The 24,624-nt window shown below is 39.3% G+C and overlaps 1 long non-coding RNA gene across 1 annotated transcript; it reads right to left on the bottom strand.

Moving 5' to 3' along the window:
• Positions 1-21,276: 21,276 nt before the first annotated feature.
• Positions 21,277-24,124, bottom strand: LOC146303954 (uncharacterized). Its single transcript, XR_014769683.1, has 3 exons — positions 22,931-24,124; positions 22,618-22,793; positions 21,277-22,526 (listed from the first exon to the last, which is right to left on the bottom strand). It is a non-coding gene; the product is annotated as an uncharacterized LOC146303954 (long non-coding RNA).
• Between the last annotated feature and the right edge of the window lie 500 nt (positions 24,125-24,624).

Below are 24,624 nucleotides of genomic sequence, written 5' to 3' on the forward strand. Positions count from 1 at the left end.
TCCTTCCAGCTGGTCATAAATTAATAATGACGAATAGGCCACGCCCACTTGCACCTATCAACATGGCACTCAAGATATTAGTTAATAGCCACCCCTAGAGCATGCATACCAAATTTGGTGAAATTCCATCCAACGGTCTTTGAGATACAGATGTGCTCATTTATAGCGCCCCCTATAGGCTGAGCTAAAAATGCTTTGGTAGACAGCTGCCAAGTCTCATTGTGGACCTATCCACCAAGTTTGGTGATGATAGGTCAAAGGGTGTGGGAGTTATGGCCAATCAATTCTAAGCTCCGCCCACAGCGAAGATTCATTGGTCCGTGGCGGCCGTGTTTTTTGATCAATCTGGCTCATTTGTAATAGAAATGTGCCTCGTCATCCCCCAAAGCTCTGTACCAAATTTGGTGTTGATGGAGTCAAAATTGTAAAAGTTTATGTCATTTTACTGTTTTTCAAATTATGCAAATTAGCAAAAAATCTAGTATGACGGACCTTTATGGTCCTAGAGGCTTTTTTGGAGAGGACATTGAGCTGGACCTGTGTGTCAAATTTCAAGTCAATCAGACTTATGGTGTGAGGGGCGTGGCCTCCCCAAAAAGTCATTTTTAAGCCTTAATTACAGCGCCACCATGTGGCCGACTGGGCTCATATTTTAATAAAAGTTGATGCACATCATTTCCAATCAGTGGGCCAAGTTTCAGGTTTCTGGCTCATTCCAGCTCACGGGAATTTTAGCTCAAGCGGCAGACAACAAAAAATAATAATAATAATAATAATAATAATAATAAACCGGTACAATCTTAGAAGGGTTCTACCCCTTCGGGGTTAGAACCCTAAATATAGCCGCAAGCGGCAATTTGCGGGTTCTAACCTGTTCCGCCCCAAACCAGCCACCGTGACCCTCACCACCCAGCGTGACCCTCATCTGCCGTAGCGCAAGACGTTCCCGACCCTGTCCCCGAAAGCTCCAAGTGACACATACTCTTTCCGAGTCACACATTTCTTGAAATGGGGTTTTCAGCCAGCCTGCACGCTAATGACATTTGTGGTATACTTTCACACAGAGACTCCATTTGAACATCAAAACATACATTGAAATTGTACCTATTGATGTGTATTTCAAAGTTTCAATAGGTATTTTAATGTTTAAGCAATCACAGTTCCACGATCATGATCATTTTGGGAGAAATGTGGAGATAATAATGGTTGTGTACGGGAGAGGCTGTAAAATATTCTGTAAGGCTAAAGACACAGATGTGAGTGTACTATTATGATTTGACCTAAATGAAGGTAAGTGAAAGTTCAGACAGGAAGACCGTCTCTTTAATTAAGTATACCTCAAAGCCACTTCTCTGTTTTCCAAATTTGACCGTGCTGTGACACACATAGGATTGGCTGAACGGCTGGAGTCGATTCGGCCAATCGCCGGTTGGCAATGGCACAGTCAAATTTAAATACACCGAGAAAAGGGAGAAACTGAGCCAAAAGTTCCTCTCAACTGTGCTGTGACACACAGACGATTGGCCGAACGGCTGGAGTCGATTCAGCCAATCGCCGGTCGGCAATGGCACAGTCAAATTTAAATACACGGAGAAACTGAGCCAAAAGTTCCTCTCAAACTCCAACTGTTTAATGAAAAACCGTAAGCGCTACAGCTACAAAAAGCACACTGTCGGCGAGAGGACAGGATGCGGATTGCAAAGGTGTAAATTTCATTTCTGTGGGGTGAAAAATGAGGCCAGAGACACGATGGACATAACTGGAAGGGTCTGCTTTCTTCCAGAAATTTTGGCTCTCACTTAACATGGGAGCGAATGGGGCAGGTGGTCGGACTTGGTGTCGTTTCAGACCGCCTGCAGCCAAAACCCTAAATCCTTTTTCTTCAGCGGTCGCACCTCTGCGACCGGAACGGTTTTTCCTACAATTTGGTGTACAATTTGTGTATGTAGAGTGAACGATGCGGCCGCACCAGCGAGTTTAAGAGAAAATTTCTTGATGATTTCAGAGGTGCTGTGCACTCTATCGATGACATCACCCACTCTAAGTTGCAACATTCCACGCAATACACACCCATTATAAATTCTGAGAAGGGCTGAAAATTTCATGATTTTTAAACAGCTAGTGTAGAAAAACTAAAAGAGATATGGAAAAAATGAATCGGTCACTGAAAGTCGACAGCATTGTCAACGTTTCAGAGTTGGAATGGAGTTTCTACGTGAATGTATGAGTTGGTGAAGTGTGGGTGAAGATGAGTGAGTTTGAAGGATTTTCTCATCCACTTCCATTATAACCAAGTGTCAGAAAACACTGAATATTTTGGAAAGTTTGAATGGTATTGAAAAGTTGAATCACATGTAAAAAGTCAAGGAATTGCTGAACATTTTCCAGTTTGAATGGAGTTTCTAGCTGAAAGTATGAATCGGTAGTTACCGTTTGAAAAAAGGTGAAATGTTGTGATTTTTGAAGATCCCCTCATTCATTTTCAATGGGAAAAACGGTTTGGGAAAAAACGGGAATATCTGGGAATGGTGGTGGCACCCCCTATAGGCTGAGCTCAAAATCTTTTTTAGGGTATGCTTCCAAGTCTCATTGTGGACCTACCCACCAAGATTGGTGACGATAGGTCAAAGGGTGTTGGAGTTATGGCCGATCGATTCTAAGCTCCGCCCACAGCAAAGATTCATCGGTCCGTGGCGGCCGCGTTTTTTGACCAATCTGGCTCATTTATAATAGAAATGCGTCTCGTCATCCCCCAAAGCCGTGTACCAAATTTGGTGTCGATGGAGTCAAAACTGTAAAAGTTTATGTCATTTTACTGTTTTTAACATTATTAAAATTAGCAAAAATTCTGTAAGGGCGGCACTCATGGTGCAAGAGGCTTTTTTGTAGAGGATAATCAGAAGGACGTGTGTGTAAAATTTCAAGTCAATAGCACTTGTGGTGCGGCGGGCAGAGCCTTTCAAACTTAAACTCTATGTTATAGCGCCCCCATGAGGCCGATTGGGACCAATTTTTTTGAGCAATATTTGGATGTCATTTATAGTCCATGTACCAAGTTTCATGTCCCTAGGTCCTTCCGGACGGTTAATGACGTATAGGCCACGCCCACTTGCACATATCAACATGGCACTCAAGATCTTAGTTAATAGCCACCCCTAGAGCATGCATACCAAATTTGGTGAAATTCCATCCAACGGTCTTTGAGATACAGATGTGTGGCTTTATAGCGCCCCCTATAGGCTGAGCTCAAAATGCTTTGGTAGGCAGCTGCCAAGTCTCATTGTGGACCTATCCACCGAGTTTGGTGATGATAGGTCAAAGGGTGTGGGAGTTATGGCCAATCAATTCTAAGCTCCGCCCACAGCGAAGATTCATTGGTCCGTGGCGGCCGTGTTTTTTGATGAATCTGGCTCATTTGTAATAGAACTGTGTCTGGTCATCCCCCAAAGCCGTGTACCAAATTTGGTGTTGATGGAGTCAAAATTGTAAAAGTTTATGTCATTTTACTGTTTTTCAAATTATGCAAATTAGCAAAAAACGTAGTATGACGGACCTTCATGGTCCTAGAGGCTTTTTTGTAGAGGACATTGAGCTGGACCTGTGTGTCAAATTTCAAGTCAATCAGACTTATGGTGTGAGGGGCGTGGCCTCCCCAAAAAGTCATTTTTAAGCCTTAATTACAGCGCCACCATGTGGCCGACCGGGCTCATATTTTAATAAAAGTTGATGCACATCATTTCCAATCAATGGGCCAAGTTTCAGGTTTCTGGCTCATTCCAGCTCACGGGAATTTTAGCTCAAGCGGCAGACAACAAAAAATAATAATAAATATAGCCGCAAGCGGCAATTTGCGGGTTCTAACCTGTTCCGCCCCAAACCAGCCACCGTGACCCTCATCTGCCGTAGTGCAAGACTTTCCCCACCCTGTCCCTGAAAGCTCCAAGCAACACATACTCTTTCCAAGTCACACGTTTCTTGAAATCGGCTTTTCAGCCGGCCTGCACGCTAATGACATTTGTGGTATACTTTCACACAGAGACTCCATTTGAACATCAAAACATACACCTATTGATGTGTATTTCAAAGTTTCAATAGGTATTTTAATGTTTAAGCAATCACAGTTCCACAATCATGATCATTTTGGGAGAAATGTGGAGATAATAATGGTTGTGTATGGGAGAGGCTGTAAAATAAAGACACAGATGTGAGTGTACTATTATGATTTGACCTAAATGAAGGTAAGTGAAAGTTCAGACAGGAAGACCATCTCTTTACTTAAGTATACCTCAAAGCCACTTCTCTGTTTTCCAAATTTGACCGTGCTGTGACACACAGACAATTGGCCGAACAGCTGGAGTCGATTCAGCCAATCGCCGGTTGGCAATGGCACAGTCAAATTCAAGAAAAGGCAGAAACTGAGCCAAAAGTTCCTCTCAAACTCCAACTGTTTCAACTGTGCTGTGACACACAGACGATTGGCCGAACGGCTGGAGTTGATTCAGCCAATCGCCGGTCGGCAATGGCACAGTCAAATTTAAATACACCGAGAAAAGGCAGAAACTGAGCCAAAAGTTCCTCTCAAACTCCAACTGTTTAATGAAAAACCGTAAGTGCTACAGCTACAAAAAGCACACCGTCGGCGAGAGGACGGGATGCGGATCGCAAAGGTGTAAATTTCATTTCTGTGGTGTGAAAAATGAGGCCAGAGCCACGATGGACATAACTGGAAGGGTCTGCTTTCTTCCGGAAATTTGGGCTCTCGCTTAACATGGGAGCGAATGGGGCAGGCGGTCGGACTTGTTGTCGTTTCAGACCGCCTGCGGCCAAAACCCTAAATCCGTTTTCTTCGGCGGTCGCACCTCTGCGACCGGAACGGCTTTTCCTACAATTTGGTGTACAATTTGTGTACGTAGAGTGAACGATGCGGCCGCACCGGCGAGTTTAAGAGAAAATTTCTTGATGATTTCACAGGTGCTGTGCACTCTAGCGATGACATCACCCACTCTAAGTGGCAACATTCCACGCAATACACACCCATTATAAAGTCTGAGAAGGGCTGAAAATTTCATGATTTTTAAACAGCTGGTGTAGAAAAACTAAAAGAGATATGGAAAATACGAATCGGTCACTGAAATTCGACGGCAATGTCGACGTTTCAGAGTTGGAATGGAGTTTCTACGTGAATGTATGAGTTGGTGAAGCGTGGGTGAAGATGAGTGAGTTTGAAGGATTTTCTCATCCACTTCCATTATAACCAAGTTTCAGAAAACACTGAATATTTTGGAAAGTTTGAATGGTATTGAAAGGTTGAATCATATGTAAAAAGTCAAGGAATTGCTGAACATTTTCCAGTTTCAATGGAGTTTCTAGCTGAAAGTATGAATCGGTAGTTACCGTTTGAAAAAAGGTGATTTTGGAAGATTCCCTCATTCATTTTCAATGGGAAAACGGTTTGGGAAAAAACAAGAATATCTGGGAATGGCGGTGGCGCCCCCTATGTGCCAATCTCAAAATCTTTTTGAGGGTGTGCTTCCAAGCCTCATTGTGGACCTAGCCACCAAGATTGGTGACGATAGGTCAAAGGGTGTGGGAGTTATGGCCAATCGATTCTAAGCTCCGCCCACAGCGAAGATTCATCGGTCCGTGGTGGCCATGTTTTTTGACCAATCTGGCTCATTTGTAATAGAAATGTGTCTGGTCATCCCCCAAAGCCGTGTACCAAATTTGGTGGTGATGGAGTCAAAACTGTAAAAGTTTATGTCATTTTACTGTTTTTAACATTATTAAAATTAACAAAAATTCTGTAAGGGCGGCATTCATGGTGCAAGAGGCTTTTTTGTAGAGGATAATCAGGAGGATGTGTGTGTAAAATTTCAAGTCAATAGCACTTGCGGTGCGGCGGGCAGAGCCTTTCAAACTTAAACTCTATGTTATAGCGCCCCCATGAGGCCGATTGGGACCAATTTTTTTGAGCAATATTTGGATGTCATTTAAAGTCCATGTACCAAGTTTCATGTCCCTAGGTCCTTCCGAACGGTTAATGACGAATAGGCCACGCCCACTTGCACCTGTCAACATGGCACTCATGATATTGGTTAATAGCCACCCCTAGAGCATGCATACCAAATTTGGTGAAATTCCATCCAACGGTCTTTGAGATACAGATGTGTGGCATTTATAGCGCCCCCTATAGGCTGAGCTCAAAATGCTTTGGTAGGCAGCTGCCAAGTCTCATTGTGGACCTATCCACCAAGTTTGGTGATGATAGGTCAAAGGGTGTGGGAGTTATGGCCAATCAATTCTAAGCTCCGCCCACGGCGAAGATTCATTGGTCCGTGGCGGCCGTGTTTTTTGATCAATCTGGCTCATTTGTAATAGAAATGTGTCTGGTCATCCCCTAAAGCTCTGGACCAAATTTGGTGTTGATGGAGTCAAAATTGTAAAAGTTTATGTCATTTTACTGTTTTTCAAATTATGCAAATTAGCAAAAAACGTAGTATGACGGACCTTCATGGTCCTAGAGGCTTTTTTGTAGAGGACATTGAGCTGGACCTGTGTGTCAAATTTCAAGTCAATCAGACTTATGGTGTGAGGGGCGTGGCCTCCCCAAAAAGTCATTTTTAAGCCTTAATTACAGCGCCACCATGTGGCCGACTGGGCTCATATTTTAATAAAAGTTGATGCACATCATTTCCAATCAATGGGCCAAGTTTCAGGTTTCTGGCTCATTCCAGCTCACGGGAATTTTAGCTCAAGCGGCAGACAACAAAAAATAATAATAATAAATATAGCCGCAAGCGGCAATTTGCGGGTTCTAACCTGTTCCGCCCCAAACCAGCCACCGTGACCCTCACCACCCAGCGTGACCCTCATCTGCCGTAGTGCAAGAGGTTCCCCACCCTGTCCCCGAAAGCTCCAAGCAACACATACTCTTTCCAAGTCACACATTTCTTGAAATCGGCTTTTCAGCCAGCCTACACGCTAATGACATTTGTGGTATACTTTCACACAGAGACTCCATTTGAACATCAAAACATACATTGAAATTGTACCTATTGATGTGTATTTCAAAGTTTCAATAGGTATTTTAATGTTTAAGCAATTGCAGTTCCACGATCATGATAATTTTGGGAGAAATGTGGAGATAATAATGGTTGTGTATGGGAGAGGCTGTAAAATATTCTGTAAGGCTAAAGACATAGATGTTGAGTGTACTATTATGATTTGACCTAAATGAAGGTAAGTGAAAGTTCAGACAGGAAGACCGTCTCTTTAATTAAGTATACCTCAAAGCCACTTCTCTGTTTTCCAAATTTGACCGTGCTGTGACACACAGACGATTGGCCGAACGGCTGGAGTCGATTCAGCCAATCGCCGGTCGGCAATGGCACAGTCATATTTAAATACACCGAGAAAAGGCAGAAACTGAGCCAAAAGTTCCTCTCAAACTCCAACTGTTTCAACTGTGCTGTGACACACAGACGATTGGCCAAACGGCTGGAGTCGATTCAGCCAATCACCGGTCGGCAATGGCACAGTCATATTTAAATACACAGAGAAATGCAGAAACTGAGCCAAAAGTTCCTCTCAAACTCCAACTGTTTAATGAAAAACCGTAAGTGCTACAGCTACAAAAAGCACACCGTCGGGGAGAGGACGAGATGCGGATCGCAAAGGTGTAAATTTCATTTCTGTGGTGTGAAAAATGAGGCCAGAGCCACGATGGACATAACTGGAACGGTCTGCTTTCTTCCAGAAATTTGGGCTCTCGCTTAACATGGGAGCGAATGGGGCAGGTGGTCGGACTTGTTGTTGTTTCAGACCACCTGCAGCCAAAACCCTAAATACCTCAAAGCCACTTCTCTGTTTTCCCACTATCCTCTTGCTCCACCCTTCTTCACATAATTCAACAAGTCACAGTCTGCCATCCTCTCTCTCTCCTCTATCAATCAGTCATTAGCTGTCAAATTTCCTCTCTCCAATTACTCGAGTAATCAAATAAGAAATATTGTTCTGCATTTTTTTCTATTACATTACTTTTACTTTATTTAATAACAATGGTAATATACAAAAGAAAAGATAAGACAGGTCTATTAAATGAACAACTATAAATTGCTAAAGTAAAAATACTCAGCATAGTAACTTTACTTTTAATGTAGATTTACTTTTACTGTATTTACTTTATTTTAGCACAAAGGTAAAAGTAAAGGTAGTAATGTCTGCAGAAACCACAAACAGAAGAGTGAACTAACTCTTTTAACTGAAACGGTCACCAGAATGTTTTGTTCACATGTTAAAATCACAACATTTTTCTTCTGAGCAGGACAGACACTCCCAGACCCCCAGAGGACAGGGGACTAGTTTACCAACATGCCACCTTTTTCTCCTTTTATGAGTTTGCACGTCTGTATTTAGTAATAAAAAAGTAGCGATAAGAATACCATTAAAGTACAACAACAGCAATAAAAATGTTGATTTTTCAAAAAAGGAAACAATAACATGCACAATTTTTAAATTGTAATTAAGTAAAAACACTAATACCACAATGTAAAAATACCTAAATAAAGAATCTTATTATTTTTCCATCAAAGCAGGTCAGTGATCAGTGTTTCAGTGACTCTCTGTGGTTCAGTGAATAGTGTTTTATATATGTAAGTTAAAATAGAAGCGTCCCGTCAAAATTTAAATCTCTTAATAATTTATTGGTTATAGGTCTGGGTCCATATAGGACGGCGTGTGGGTCCGGACTTGGACCGTGGTCCACCATTTGGGGACCCCTGATCTAGACACTGCTAAAGACCTTGTACCCCTCTTGTATTGAGAGCCTGCTGGCATACTGTATGATATGGAACCTGCACTGAGGCTAACAGGAGGAGGCTCTATCCATCCATCCATCCATCCATCCATCCAGCTATCTGTACATCTATCTATCTATCTATCTATCTATCTATCTATCTATCTATCTATCTATCAAACAAATAATACTACTACTACTACTACTACTAATAATAATAATAATAATAATAATAATAATAATAATAGAGTCATTCCATGAAAATGGCACAATTTGAGTCCCTCTCACCTCTTATGGTGTATTTCATCTATTGGGTCACCAAACTTTATATTTAAACAGCTTTATATATACATTGAAATGCACCCTTTAATACAGTGTAAAAAACTGAACTAAATTTTATCTTTTTATGAGAAATAATACAGTTTTTTCATTTGACAGCACCTATTTTGTCATGTCCCTCATGGCCTTGATGAAAGTTTACTTTGAAAATACCAAATAAAACTATTTAAAAAGTCAATAAATTTTTATATCAACCTAAGCATATATTTGTGCTCTTTTGCTGGTAATGTTTATTTTTTTCAAATTTAATTGTTAATTATTCATTAAAATCACAATTATTTCTGTACCTGAGTAACCCCTCAAGCCCGTTACACAAATGATCCCACGCCTATAAATACAATGGTGTGATCCAGAATTCCATATACATCAGGAAGTGACATCACTGAAGTCTTTTGGACAACAGGACCACAGAGACAGGCAAGTTGCTCCCATCTTTTCCTTTATTTTAGTCATTTATCTTGTGATATTGTGGTTGTCAAACTCAATGACTCAATGACTCAACACCGTAACATGAAACAAAGACTGAAAACTATTACTTATGAAAAAGTTTTTTGTTATTTCATGAATATATGGTGATTTTGAATTTCATGCATGCCATGTGCTCTCTGTCTGGTATTCACTACATTGAGCAGCGGCCATTTTGTGCAAAAATCTCAACCCCCTCACACTCAACCCTGTTATGTGTTTGATTGTAAGGGAGTTGAGATTTTAATACTTTGGTTGTGAAGTTATCCAATTATTTAAATTAATTATTATTATAGTCAATCAACATTCTTATACTGCATGCATGCTGAATATGATTTATGTTCCATGTTAAAGATGCGAGTAAGATGGGACCAACAACAGCAGCAGAAAGGCAGAGGAAGTATCGGGAACGCCTTAAAGCTGATCCTGAAAGAAGGGAGAGATACCTGCAGAGTGAGCATGAGAGGTGGAGAAAGAATGTAGAGGCAGGGAAGAAGAAAGCAATTAATGAACTGAGTAAAAGAGAACAGCGTAAGAAAAGAAAAATGTAGAGAGCAGCTTACCATAGGAGCAAGGAGAGGAAAGAAGTGCAAAGAAAAAGCAAAGAAAAATGCAAAAGAAAAAAGGTGCCAGCGTTCAAAGAAATCTTCGGATTCACCACAGTCGAAAATAACACGACTCACTTCAAATTACCCCATTAAACCCCAAATAAAAAAAACCTTACTTTACCATGAATCACTCATTCAAGATATTAGGAATAAATACAAAAAAGCCACCAAGGACAGAGAAATGCAGCTGATTGCCAAAGTCACGACAGGGAGAATTATAAAAAAAATACAGGTTGCAAAAATTTGCAAGTGACTCCCTCGGATTTTCAAACAAGAGGTTGAAGGTTGAGGTTTTCAAACAAGGCGATGATACAGACAGACACATTGAAATCGTTAACTGTTTGATTATTATTGTTATTAGTTCAACCAGTTCATCAAGTTTAATTGTATGTTATTGGAGCAAGGATGAGGTGACTTTTAGCACACCTCATGAGGCTCTCTTATGCCTAGACACCCACACACACACACACACACACACACACACACACACACACATTATGTTACATTTGAGCAATTCACTTTACAATGTTTGTTTGTTAGTTGTTAATATGCTGTTGTGGTTGTTTTTACTTTAGATTAATAAAACTTAATTCTACTGCAATTTGTATCTGGTGTCCTTCCTATGGTTACAAAATGAGATATAGTGCTAATGGAAAGTCCTATACATTGAATCTGAGAGTAAACAACTCTTTCTATGTAAAGCTGTATTTGTGCCTTCAACCCCGTTACCATCTTCAACCCTGTTATGCTAGTCTCAACCCTGTCACACCTACATTTTCATATATTATTTTCTTAAAATGTTGAAAAAATAATTTAATGTTTGCTGATTTGTGTCTAAAATATTGAGTGCTATCATATGATCATTGATTTTGATTACAATTCTTAGTTAAACTAAATTTTTGATGAAAAATGACAAGATTGCTTTCACTTATTAGTTACATTTCACGATTTAAGAGATTAAAAATGTGTGATTTTATGTCATTTTTCTATTTAAAATTATTGAATTAGTATGGGGGACATCTGATTAATGTGAAAATATTGATTTCTTTAGAAATACATTTTATGATAATATTCAGAGAGCCTCAAAGTGTCCATAATGGGGTTGAAGAATTACAGTCACCACATCTTGAAATAATGATCAATAATAAAAGAAAACGAATGCCTGAGATGGGAAAATGCATTTTTCTGATAGTTAAATATATCCTTAATGATGTGGGATATACATACAAATGATACATTTTGGTAAAAAATGTGAAAATATCCAAGTCCAATTTTGACCATTCTCATGGAATGACTCAATAATTAATATTCCTTATTAATTAAAAATTCCTCATTGTTTATTCTTGTTGGTAGACACATTTTGTTGAATTAAATCCACATGGCTTTTTCACTCCTTGTGGTCACAATCAGCACAGACAGAAGACAACAGGTAACACAGGCGTTGTAGACACTCGGGGTGGCGCTGTTGTGTCCAGCGCTGGCGCCAAGGTATTGACGTCACGTGTATCCTATCGTATGATTGATAAGTGAATGATTATAATTTAATACACATAAGTCTAGGAGTTCTACTACGTTTTCTTTGAACCAGCATCAATCAACCGCGTCATATAAAGATGCCAGGGTAAAATTAATGAGTTTATAGTTGCCATTGGTGGTGGCTGTCCGTCGGTGAAATAGGTCCGGGCTGTACATTTTTGGAATACACGTTTACTGTCAGTTAAATTGAGGTCACATTACAGTTTACATTGGTTATAAAGGCTGAGTAGTGTAGCAGTTAAAATACAGAACTCGTCACGGCCAGTTTGCCTGAAGGATTTTGACTCGGGAAAGGAGTCTCCGCCGCCGTTGTTATGGCAACCAATGACGCCCGGTGCAAAGCCGGGAGACATGACAAGCAGTCGGATAAAATTATCGCCAAAGGACTAATAAGCATAAGCATAATAAGAAGCACCTCTGTTATTTGGTTTTGTGTCTCAAAACGGAATAACGGGAAAACGGCCGTATTTTCGTAAATCCGTTTAATTTTGAAAACGAAATATCAAATTATCAAAAGGTACACGGAATGTACAGGGACCCAGTAGATTGTAGTCTATCCGTGAATCATTTTTGTTGTTTTATTTTCTGACTTTATCGCATGTGTATTTTATTTCTTGCATTTTCCCCAAATGTCATTAGTGTTTGTGGACGAAAGCATAATGTCTAATGAATATCACAGAATGAATGGGATGTTTGACGGCCGTTTGTTTAGAGACACTTACAAAGGCTAGGGCTTGATATGAAACAACTGGAATTCATTGTGTAGCACCATTTTTTGGGATGACATGATAATTTTCTGCAAGTGCAATATTCAGGCAAATAGCTGATGGTTGTATTAAACTATGCTGGGTTGGTTATGAGCTAACAAATTGAAACTGTAGGTTTTAGTTCAGGAAAAAAAGATGAATGAAGAGATTTTCTTGAAAGTGAACAAGTTAAACATTTATTTTTCAGATAATCAAACAATGACGATAAACAGTCATTTCAGATGGTTAAATGCATGAGGAGCAAAAGCATATTGAAGGTGATTTAACATAGAAACAAATTATTAATGAACTCAAATGGCGTTAAAAACACAACATTTCTAAAGGTGCAAAAAACAGAAAAGGATAAAGGCAAATGTTTACCAGTTGACTTTTACATGTGATTGGATTTTAATAAAATAAAATAAAATTAAATTAAATAAAATTAAATTAAATTAAATTAAATTAAATAAAAAAAAAAACGGGGGGGGGGGGGGAGCAGATTATATTAACAACAGAAATTAAACTGACCTTGAAAGGAAACATGAAACATAATGAAGTGAACATTTTCAACAATAGATAACTATGAACAAGGCACTTTTTTTTTTTTTTTTTTTTTTTACCACATTAGTCTTTAAAGAAGTCATCCAGATTCTCCCATGAACCACCATCGGAACTGTGCTCAGTCGTGGTGGTGGGAACAGCGGGAGGCGGAGCAGGTGCGGCAGTGGGACCTTTCTCGATTTGGGACAATTTCGTAATGAAACGTTCCCCGTTGAAAGAGATTTTGAGTTTTTCCAAAGTCAAGAAGTGAATTTCTAGGCTTTCCTTGTCCTCCAGTAAGTGTGTCAGACGATTCGTTTGCAAGAATGACTTTAAAACAGAGTTGTTAAGAGTCAATGCTACTTCCACCCCGTCGACCCCAACGTGCAGGACACCGCTGGTTGTGGCCAGGAAGTGAGAGCTTTTGCGCAAAAGCTGACATCCTTCACAGCGCTGAAATGCCTGCCTGGCGTCGAAGGAAGCGGATTGCCTCCTATAACACGATCTGCAGTTGAAGTTGCTGGTCAGTTTGACGCCGAAAACTTCGCTTTCAGTTGTGTGAAGATTGTCGTCGTTGTCTATGGTGAGCGGGACAGTTGTTGCTGGGACAGAGACATTCTCGATCTCCACAATGGTGGAATTCTTAGTTGTGGTGAGGAATTTTTCTCCTTCGTACTCCCTCACAGACAGGTTGGTGAAGGCATAGGAGGTGTGCATCTTGACAGCCGACATCTGGGAGTCCCACAGCTGGAGTTTAATTTGCGCACTTTCGTCTGCGATGATGATGCTAAGCATGTTGCTCTCCACACCCCGGCGTTGGATCGTCTTAGGAGAAGAGCCCATTGCCAGAACCTTTCCTTTGACCTCGCCAATCTGAAAGAGACCACACAGGAGAACCGTTGTAGGAAATTAAAATGACAGGTGAGGATGCTGTCGTTTTGTCCCTAGTTCGATATTGATTTTGTAATTGGCATTGTTCTGTTCATAATTAACTTACATAATGGGAGTGTGGAATGGTCTTGATGTCATCTATCTTCTTCCTTTGACAGGCGTCTGGCTTTTTGTGCGGAAAGGAGACTTCTGTGACTTCGACTCTTGTGAATCTAGAAGTCTTGAAGTCGAATCCTTTGGGGTTTCTGTAACCTGAACGGGGAAAGCAAGGTTAGTAAAGCTAAATTGCGAACAACATTTGAGATCCACCATTACAAAGACGCATTTCTGTTTTGCAGGCTATACTTACTTAAACATCTGGTGATGTTCGTCACCTTGATGGAGGTGAGATTCTCGGCTGCCTGGGCGAACTGGCGATGTAATTCCGTTTGAAAAACTACTATGTCATGGTATTCTGTTCTCCCCGTCTGCAGAAGGGCGTTGAAATATCGCGTCTTCTTGGCCTCGGATGTCTTCACCGGTGAGAGGTTGTGGATGTAACCCACTGCAGATTCGCTGTTGTCGGGGGTCCGCACCCCAGCGCGTGTAGATGCCATGTTGTCAGAGTTTGTGAAATTGTTGTTGGTAAAGACAGCTTTATATAACTTTCAGATGTGTGTTGAAGTAGGAAAAAAAATCCCAAAGGTGTTAGACGCAGGTGTCCCGTCAAAGAGTGACAGCTACATGACCAAAATGATACAAAGCCCATAAAGCTTTCAGACAGTTAGACGCCGCTGCACAGCGCACATGAAAAGATACATGTTCCAAATACATGAACACATACGCACGTAGATGCCTCGTTTTGTTCTTGTTTTTTTTTTTTTTTTAATATATAAGGTTTTTGGATGGGGCTGTGGCGGTCAAAGGTGTCATCACCCTGTCTGATATTGATCAGGCGTGATATTGTTAGTTGTAGAGTTCAAAGATGTCTATACCCAGACGTCGGCCCGATGAATAAAGTTGCATCGGCAAGACGTATTATGGAGAGCATTTGCTCATTGGGAAGACGTCGCCGAGACATTGGCATTTAGTAAAAAAAAAAAAAAAAAAAGCCCTCCAGATGATGTTTGGATGATGAATTAAAGATGCTCAGCGCAGCTTCTCTGCAGCTTCTATACGACCTTTATTTAGGTCGGATCATTCCATTAGTAGTAAATATCTCTCTATCCACAGTCGAAATTAACATGTATTTACCTACTTAAAATGTGATAGGAATATGGCAATATCATAATAAAAAAACAATTTGCTTGACCACTATAGTTTCCTAATATTGTCTGTGGATAAAATAAAGAGACAGGTACGATTCAAGTTCATAATCATAAATTTATTTCCAGCAGCATAGCCAAAAGCAGCACAAAAAGGATAAACAGAATAGAAAACATAAGGCAGGTCGGGAGACGCACACAGGCAGCAGGGTCTGGATTGCTGGGAGACGCAGTCTGCAGGGGAGGGCGGGTTGTTCAACTTTAAGCTGTGAAACAGAATACGGCTAATGAAAAAAGAGAAGTTTCATACAACCATCTTTTTTCCAAGCACTAGCTAAGAAAATATTTCCAGCAGACTAATTCAAATCACTTATCTACAACTTTATAGATAAAGATATAGATACATATTGCCGTATGATGGCTTACAAACAATTATTCTAAAATTGGCTAAAATCAGCTGATTAAAATCGGCCGGGCCCTATTCAGTGCTACGTTAATGTGTCACACACACCTCACTGGCAGGACAGGACGGCAGTTTGACAGCCTAGGATGGTGGAAGTGGACGCAGACCCTCCTTGAACGAGGAAGATAAACAAGAACACAAATGACACAATGACACGCCTTTAAAAGAATTCAAGTATTTGCCATACCTCCCAAATAAACATATACAAATAGACAAACCAAGAAAAGAAAACAGAAACAAGAAAAAGTAATCAATATTACTGTTAGCCTATATGAGTAGGGCTGCACCTTATGTTTTAATTTTTAATTAATTTATCAACTAATCTAAGAATTATTTTTTAATCATTTGATTAATCACATAATTAATTTACCTAAAATAAATATTAAATAATAATAATAATAATAATAATAACTTCGATTCATATAGCGCCTTTCAAGACACCCGAGGACGCTTTACAAAATAGAGGCAAATGAACATAAAGCTCATTAGAATAATAATGGTGGCATATTTTCAAGTTAGTCTATAAAGTTAGATTTCCAAATCCGTGTATTGTGGAGACGTGTGTGCGCCAAAGGCGAGACGCGCACGCTGTTAACTTTAATATTTACATTTTATATCTGATGGCTAATATGTTCAAAGGACACTTTAACAACCGACACTCCTGTGTGAGAAAGAGACCGAACGTTAATTAAGGTGTTTTGTGATTGTGGAGCCGTTGCGCAGGTGGTTTTGTTATCTTACACCAGCGCAAGTGCCATCTTTGACACGTCTTCAAGATAGCAAATGACCTCATGCCCGGTCTGGGTGGCTGTGGGTAAAAGGTCGGCGCGGCGCGTTTGCTACATTGTGCTCGGCGCATTGGAGTAACTGCACCTTAAGTGTTAGACCAAATAAAAGCGCGAGGTGTGGTCTTTCAGCACAAGATGGCACTTAGCGTGTTTTGCCGAAACAGACACACTCTTCACAATCACAAAACATCTTGATTTTTTTTTTTTTCATTCCTTCCGGCAGTGTGGATTAGCAAAGCGGTATTTGAACATATTTTCTATCAGCAGTAAAGTGTAAATATTAAAGTTAACAGCATGCGCGTCTCGAGTTTGGCGCACACATGTCCCCACAGTCACAGAATACCTTTCATCAACGTTTAACAGCCGTGCGCGCATGTGTGTCTTTTAAGATAAACTCACTAATAAAGAAAAATAATTGATTTTGTGATTATAAAGGTTAATAAATCTAAACAGACCTGTAAAGTGGGCAGGGGATGGAATGTCAGATCATCTAGTCCAGATGTGTCACCATGATAACTGGAGCAGCTGTAGTGTTTGTGTCTGCGTGCTTGGCAAAATCACACAGAATCTTCTGACGCTCATTTCCGAGCATTGCAGAATACCCATCTGCTGCAACATGCAGGAAGTTTCGGCGTGGGTCAAACCGCTGTTGAACAACTGTTTGATTAAAATAGTGTGTGTTTCCCAGGTCCGTGTACCTTTTGATAGTTTGATATTTCGTTTTCAAAATAAAACGGATTTACGGAAATACGGCCGTTTTCCCGTTATTCCCTTTTGAGACACAAAACCAAATAACGGAAGTGCTTTCCCGTTTTCTCTTTCAAAACCAAATTACGGAAAAACCAAATTGAAAAAAACGGCCCAATTTTGATTTCTGCCAATTCATTTTTTTTCCTATTCTTTTTGATATAACCGTGACAACGACGGACCGGAAGTGGAAGTTAAGTGCAACAACTTCAGAATAAAACTTTAGCGTGCTAATCGCTAACTTCTTATATTATAGCCTGTCTTTCTACACCATATGGTTCACATCTGTTTTATTTCTGTGAAAGTATAAGAGCTGGTTGTTTGGAAGAATGTGGTCGATTCAATGGAAAGCTGCAAGGAATGCAAATTGTGTTTTTGGCGATAATTTTATCCGACTGCTTGTCATTTCTCCCGGCTTTGCACCGGGCGTCATTGGTTGCCATAACAACGGTGGCGGAGACTCCTTTCCCGAGTCAAAATCCTTGAGGCAAACTGGCCGTGACGAGTTCTGTATTTTAACTGCTACACTACTCAGCCTTTATAACCAATGTAAACTGTAATGTGACCTCAATTTAACTGACAGTAAACGTGTATTCCAAAAATGTACAGCCCGGACCTATTTCACCGACGGACAGCCACCACCAATGGCAACTATAAACTCATTAATTTTACCCTGGCATCTTTATTTGACGCGGTTGATTGATGCTGGTTCAAAGAAAACGTAGTAGAACTCCTAGACTTATGTGTATTAAATTATAATCATTCATTTATCAATCATACGATAGGATACATGTGACGTCAATACCTTGGCGCCAGCGCTGGACACAACAGCGCCACCCCGAGTGTCTACAACGCCTGTGTTACCTGTTGTCTTCTGTCTGTGCTGATTGTGACCACAAGGAGTGAAAAAGCCATGTTGATTTAATTCAACAAAATGTGTCTACCAACAAGAATAAACAATGAGGAATTTTTAATTAATAAGGAATATTAATTATTATAATTATTATAATTATTATTATTATTATTATTATTATTATTATTATTAGTAGTAGTAGTAGTAGTAGTAGTAGTAGTATGAAACATGACTGTCAAACAGTTGAATGGAAGTAGATCAGCAGGTTAATGTAGCTCTATACCTGTAACTGTGGTAGCTATGTGACTGACAATTTGAAGAATCTAAACACATAGCTGATTTTAAAACAGGAGTACAGACAGTCTTAAAATTACTTAAATGTAGAATTACAGGGTTTGACATGTTAACTCTTTACTGAATGTTAGGGTGTGTTTACGGTAACTGTAATCTCCAGCGATCCTGACATGGGCCCAACAATGGCATTGTTTATTCTTGTTGGTAGACACATTTTGTTGAATTAAATCAACATGGCTTTTCCACTCCTCGTGGTCACAGTCAGCACAGACAGTCTGGTGCGTGTGTATGTGTTGTGAAATCTTTCAGACAGGTGTCGGGGTCCCAGTTCAGTCAGAGTTTATTAAAATATCATGCAGTGTTGAAGCAGTGGACTTTTGTCACAGTTTGAGTTTGATTAGTAAATGTACTACATTGAATGTCATGAGTAACCATTCATCATTGACAGATTAAAATCCCAAATGTGATGATTTTACATAAAGACCTTGGTTGGTAGCTAGGTGACATAACAGAGAACGATGCTAGAAAGATTTCTCCCTCACAACAAGGAAAAGGCTCATCATTGTACTTGCTACAAATGAAGCTGATCTGTTGACATGAAAAGGTAGACAGAAGAACTACACAATCCCCATTGGTGCTGATTTTGGATGATGTTTTGTTGTGTATTCTGGGGTTGTCTTGTCACATTGTCATCACATAGACCAAGACCAAATGTATGTGCTGTTGTGTATGGTGGGCCCTGATGAAACTGATGGTATAATGTATTTGTGACACTGGATTTGTCATGTTTCATAGATCATCACAGTGACTCTGCTGCATCTTGTTTTTGTATGGTGTCCCTGGGCCAAGCAAGCTCTCCCGACAGTAGAAGAAAACATGGGAGGAGGAGGTTTTTGGAAGAGAGACCTTGTGCTTCATTCAAGCACGGGTCTTCAGACAACAGTCAGGCCGTCATCACCAGGACAGTCTGTGAGTCCACATGTCCATTGTGGCCCCCATGCTCAACTGACACAAGTATGGTTCTCAAGATAGTATTAGGCATAGCATGGGCTTGACAGTTGTGTTGTGTCTTAGCTAATGTGTCCGCACATGCACATGCACACAGACACACACACACAGACACACAGACACACACGGACACGCACATGCACACGCACACACACACAATTTAGCATTATATGTTTTGGCCAATTGACAATCCCAAATATAGGAATGTAACAGTTTTAGTTGTCATCATTTACTCCACCTAGCAGATGTAAGGTGTTATCAATAGAAGATCATAGTTGTAGTCAAACTGCATCAGTGTTCAGTCATCACAATATAAAGTAGTCAATAGTATTTGACTGTTCAAAAATGGGTGTGAAAGACCTAATTTGCCATTTTGACAAGTATGAAGATGGTGACAAATGTGTGGAAAGTTAAGACATAGAGTATGTTACTCTGTGAAAAACAGACATAATAATGTCCTGAGTAAGTGTAGATGCATAAGTTACTGGTCAGTTTGGGTTTTTTTTCTGTTTTGTTTTTTTGGGAGTATACAAGCAAGTTCCTTTATAAAATGTGTAATTCTACCACCATTTATGGCAACATGGTGGGAGCTGTAGTCTGTTCTGAGCTACATGCCATCTGTCATTGTAAAGGAGTCATTTTACTATCTTATCTTTTCACAACAAATGTTGTCTAATGGTTGTTTATAGTAATTAATTGATTTATGCCTTATGTATTTTTCAGATGTGATGGGTAGAGGAGGACATCTTGCTGTGTCTGGAATTCCTGCTGCTGTGTGCCAGTGTTGGAGAACTTTTGTAGAGAAGATGGCTGGCATCTGGCTGAATCGACCATTGTCTGTCTGTCTGTACAGTACTACAGCCTGATCGAAGCATCATTATCTCTTGTCAATTAGCCTTTGAACCCAAGGGTAGAGAGTGTTTTTTGTATTTAGTTGGTTGTTTTGGAATTAGGTTAGAATGTTCTATAGTCACAAACTAATTGCCATGAATCCTATGTATGCAGCCTCATTATATACAATGTACATATGGGTTAACCTTCTTTGGAGTTCATTAGCAAAATAAATTATTCTTTTGATAGCATGAACATGTGTGGGATTGCTCCTTTTGTTATTTGACTCAATCAGTGTTACATGATGATATTGTGAGACATAAATACTATTATAAATCTGCTATATAGATACACACACACATTCACGTCTTGTGTACAGTTTACCCAGGGAGAGAGAGTGAGAGTTTTTAGTGTTGTTTAGCTGTTAGAAAAACCATTTCATAGTTTGACCTGTGTATATGCACATCTTCAGAAATGGTCCCAAGGCTCTGGACTTAGTAAATTAAACAATGTAATTACGCTATTTCCAGTGCTACTGTTGTTGGTCACTCATTTAAACTATAATTTCTGATATCAAAGTCATAGCAGGCATACATCAGTCAAACTACTTTTTTTTTGTAGTAACACAGAACTGTCACAAGAGGGTGATCGGCACATGCGAGCAACCTGTTGACGGCCAAATATCATAGCAAAAGCCTCTGGCAGGAAATAAATGAACCCGGTGTTTATTTTCTGAACTCACATGCTTGATGCAGGAAATTAAACCAAAGTTCCACAACATGTCTCAGTAGATTGTAGTCTATCCATGAATCATTTTAGTTGTTGTTTTATTTTCTGACATTATCCCATGTGTATTTAATTTCTTGCATAAAAAGATGGGCCAGCGGAGAAATCTGGGAACCACTTTTTTGCTTTCACACAAGTCAATTGTACAGCTCTGCAGTCTTTTGGAAATGGTCCAAAATTTTTAACTTCATAGATTAAACACTACAAACATGCTATTTTTTAATGCTAATGTTGTGGATAATTTATTTAATCCTAATATCTGACATTTTACTCATAGCAGATATTTGCATCCATATGTCAGTCAAACTACTTTTGTAGTAACACAAAATTGACACAAGGGGGCAATTGCAAAATTTGAGCTAGATCTCATTGTTGTTACTCAATATTTTCCTGGCCACATTTTACAGTAAAAGCCTGACAGGAAATGAATTGCTTTGGGTTCTGAGTGAAATCTGTTTTCTAAATTTGCAGAGGGTGTCTGATGAACAATGAATACAGGGACTCCATTTTGTTTTAACTACTTGTATTAACAGTTTCACACTGTAACTGAAATACATCCCATGTGAAAATATGGCAGTGTCAGTCATATGAGAAAAAAAAGTAATGTATTTTTTCAATGGAATGAGCTATATGAATATGAAATAATTAATACTTTTCTTATTATTAAAAGCATGAATTAGCACTATATTTGAAAAGTCATGAGTGTACATCCACATCAAGGCAACACAGCATTTCCACACCATTGCAATACATGTCTTTGTTTGGACAATGAATTACATGTAATGTCTTGTAATATCAAAGTAAACACCAAATATCGAAAACAGACATAATGTTGGTATATTGTTAAAAAAGAAAATGAAATAATAAAAACTTGATCACAAAAAAGAAAGAAAGCAGTCATCATTATAATATCAATAAAAAAGAACCTTTTGCAAATATACCAAAATACGCATATTGTTGTTTGTGTGTGTCCTTAAGCATGAACATATATGGTTACTTGACAGATGTTATATATATATATATATATATATATATATATATATATACACACATATATATATATACATATGAATACAACCTGGCGTATCCAAATTTTCCCCTTACAAAATTCAGTGTTCAAATAAAACATTCAAGATGTTGTATATCATGAGTCTATGTCCCAAAAAAGTGCTATTTATTTAGTAAATACAAAGTCTTTCAGCCAAACAGTTGCCTCCTGGTCTGCTGTGTGGAGGGTGGCCAGTTCTCAACTCAGTTGTTGGAGAGGGCAGGCTTCATGTCCACATGGTGTATGACATGGACCAAACAGGGGCACAATGTTGCTGAGGTTTGTAGTGCGGAGGTTGAAATATCCCATTTTGCACCAGCAAGCTTGCTGAGCAAGTTGTTACAAGAGTTCACCTTGGTTGCCGTTACTTTTAAATGATTCTTGAAGGAAAGGGTCCTGTCAAGGGTCACGTCAGTGCTGAATATATGATATTTGATTATTTTGAGCACGGACATGGTAGACCACACTAGACAACGTAATCATGAGTCCCTTTGTCTTTGCCCACAGTCCTGATGTTGCACATCATAATACTGGCTTGGGAAAGTCTGAAAGAAAACAGAAAACATTTGTAGAATTAGTAATTATGGCACATCTATGGGCAAGGTTGGTAAACAGGTTAACTGAGTCATGGCCTACCTTTTCCTGATTGAAGAAGCAATCCAGTAGTTTTACCAGGGCAAAATCCTGCATGTTGATTATTGTAGTGCAACGGGAGAATGGAAGTGCCCCAAGTAACGAGGAGGGCTTTCTGTACATAGTTGACGGTCTGCCCAAGGGAGTTCCAGATGAATTTGGAGATGATGTCTGGGCTCCTAATAAATACAGACATGGCTATAATTTATGGAAACAATTTGAGGTAGATATAGGACATAGGATTAGGAATTGTAAGTGACATATTTAGCATGAAAAGCATGTGAATGTGATCAGTGTGTTAAAATGAGTTACTTACCTTTTTATGTGGCCTTGAACTTGTGATTGAAGGTATTCTGGACAACTTTAGCTTCATATGAGTCTTTGGATTAGGATGTGGTGTTCAAACAGGTGTAGGTTCCACAGCTTTTGATGGGGAATATTGGATGCTTCTCCACAGGTTCAGGTTTCTGTAAGAAAATAATTGTAATGAGGAGATATTTTGAGTCATATGTCATGATATAAAAGAGAAGGCAAAGCAGGTACAGAAAGAAAGAAAGAATGAATGATTGTTTTTGCATGAAACAAGTTAACTGTACTATATGAATTAACAGCCAGTCATACAAATAAGAAAGACATGATAAGTCAAATGATGGAGGTTTACCTGTTGAAGGAGAAGTAGTCTAGTTGCTGGATTGATATGGGATGCTGCCTCAGTGTGATAGTTCAGGACGTGTATGTATGCGTGCGTGTGTGTCTGTGTGTGTGTGTGTGTGTGTGTGCTTGTGTGTGTGGTAAGCTTCCTCAAATATGAAAATGACAATAACAAGGGTAATATTAACAGTGGTGGAAAGAAAGGCTATAGAAAGTGCATTATGTTCCCGGGCATGGTAGGTGTCATATACTCGAAGCATCAGCAGTCTCGGATGTACAGGTGATCAGTTAAATTGATTTTGTCATTTGGTATTAAAACATGTACACATCAGTGTGTATTTCATTGCTGAGCATGTCTGCATTGGCATAATGGGAGACTCTATTTATCTTTAATTTGGATCCCCGCTAGCTCCAACAAAGTGGTCGCTAGTCTTTATGGGGTCCATTGGAGTCTCCCAAGGTATTTTCTTTTCAGCAGACTAATGCTCAATTTCTCCATCAAAAAATTAATATATAGTTTTTGATGCAAGAAAGAGAATAATACATAAAAGACAATCCCATTTTAAAAACATAGTATAATCTGTCCTAAAAATAAATTATGTTGAAATTATTTACAAAATGCATGTGCAAACTTGTGACAGACTTAGAGACAGATGAAAATGATAATGGCAACATTCAATAATGTGTACTACGAAGATAAATCTACAGAACTGCAATACGTACCATTTCATGATAGCTGTAATAAATTGGCAGCACATCCACAAGTATGTTAGCACCATCTTTCACATAAACATGATCAATTAAAGTGCCTTTGTCAGTTGTTGCTGTTTGTACATACTGGGTGTAATTTTGTACAGTGAAAAATCTCACCAGCTTACCGTTATCCAGTGCATTTTCATTAAAGTCTCCCATAATGATTTTCATGCCAGGGCATTGATCAATGAGGTCAATCAGTTGTTTTAGATGTTGACAAAAGATGGCAACAGGGTAACTCGCAGGTCTGTAAACAACAGCAGCAGTCAAGTTAATGCTCTTCACTTGAAATATCAGACATTCAATATTGTAGCATTTTGTAGGCCATATTTGAACATCTTTTGTCACTGAATGATATATTCCAACTCCACCATGAGAGTCTTGTTTCAAGTGTTGCAACTGTGTATGAGTGCTGTCATAACTTTGACCTCGAGAAACGTGTGTGAACTGGAAGCCTGTAAGACAAGGCTGCTGTGGTGGGTCATCAACTCCTAACCATGTCTCTGTAAGGCAAATGCAATCAGCATTATTCATTAGAGTGTTAGTTTCAACATCTGGAAAGTGAGCTTTAAGACTTTGAGTGTTGTGCAATATGATGGTGAAAGC

This window comes from Lutjanus erythropterus, unplaced genomic scaffold (genome assembly GCF_056507025.1).
Source record: "Lutjanus erythropterus isolate fLutEry1 unplaced genomic scaffold, fLutEry1.hap2 Scaffold_193, whole genome shotgun sequence".
Classification (NCBI taxonomy): Eukaryota; Metazoa; Chordata; class Actinopteri; order Lutjaniformes; family Lutjanidae; genus Lutjanus; species Lutjanus erythropterus.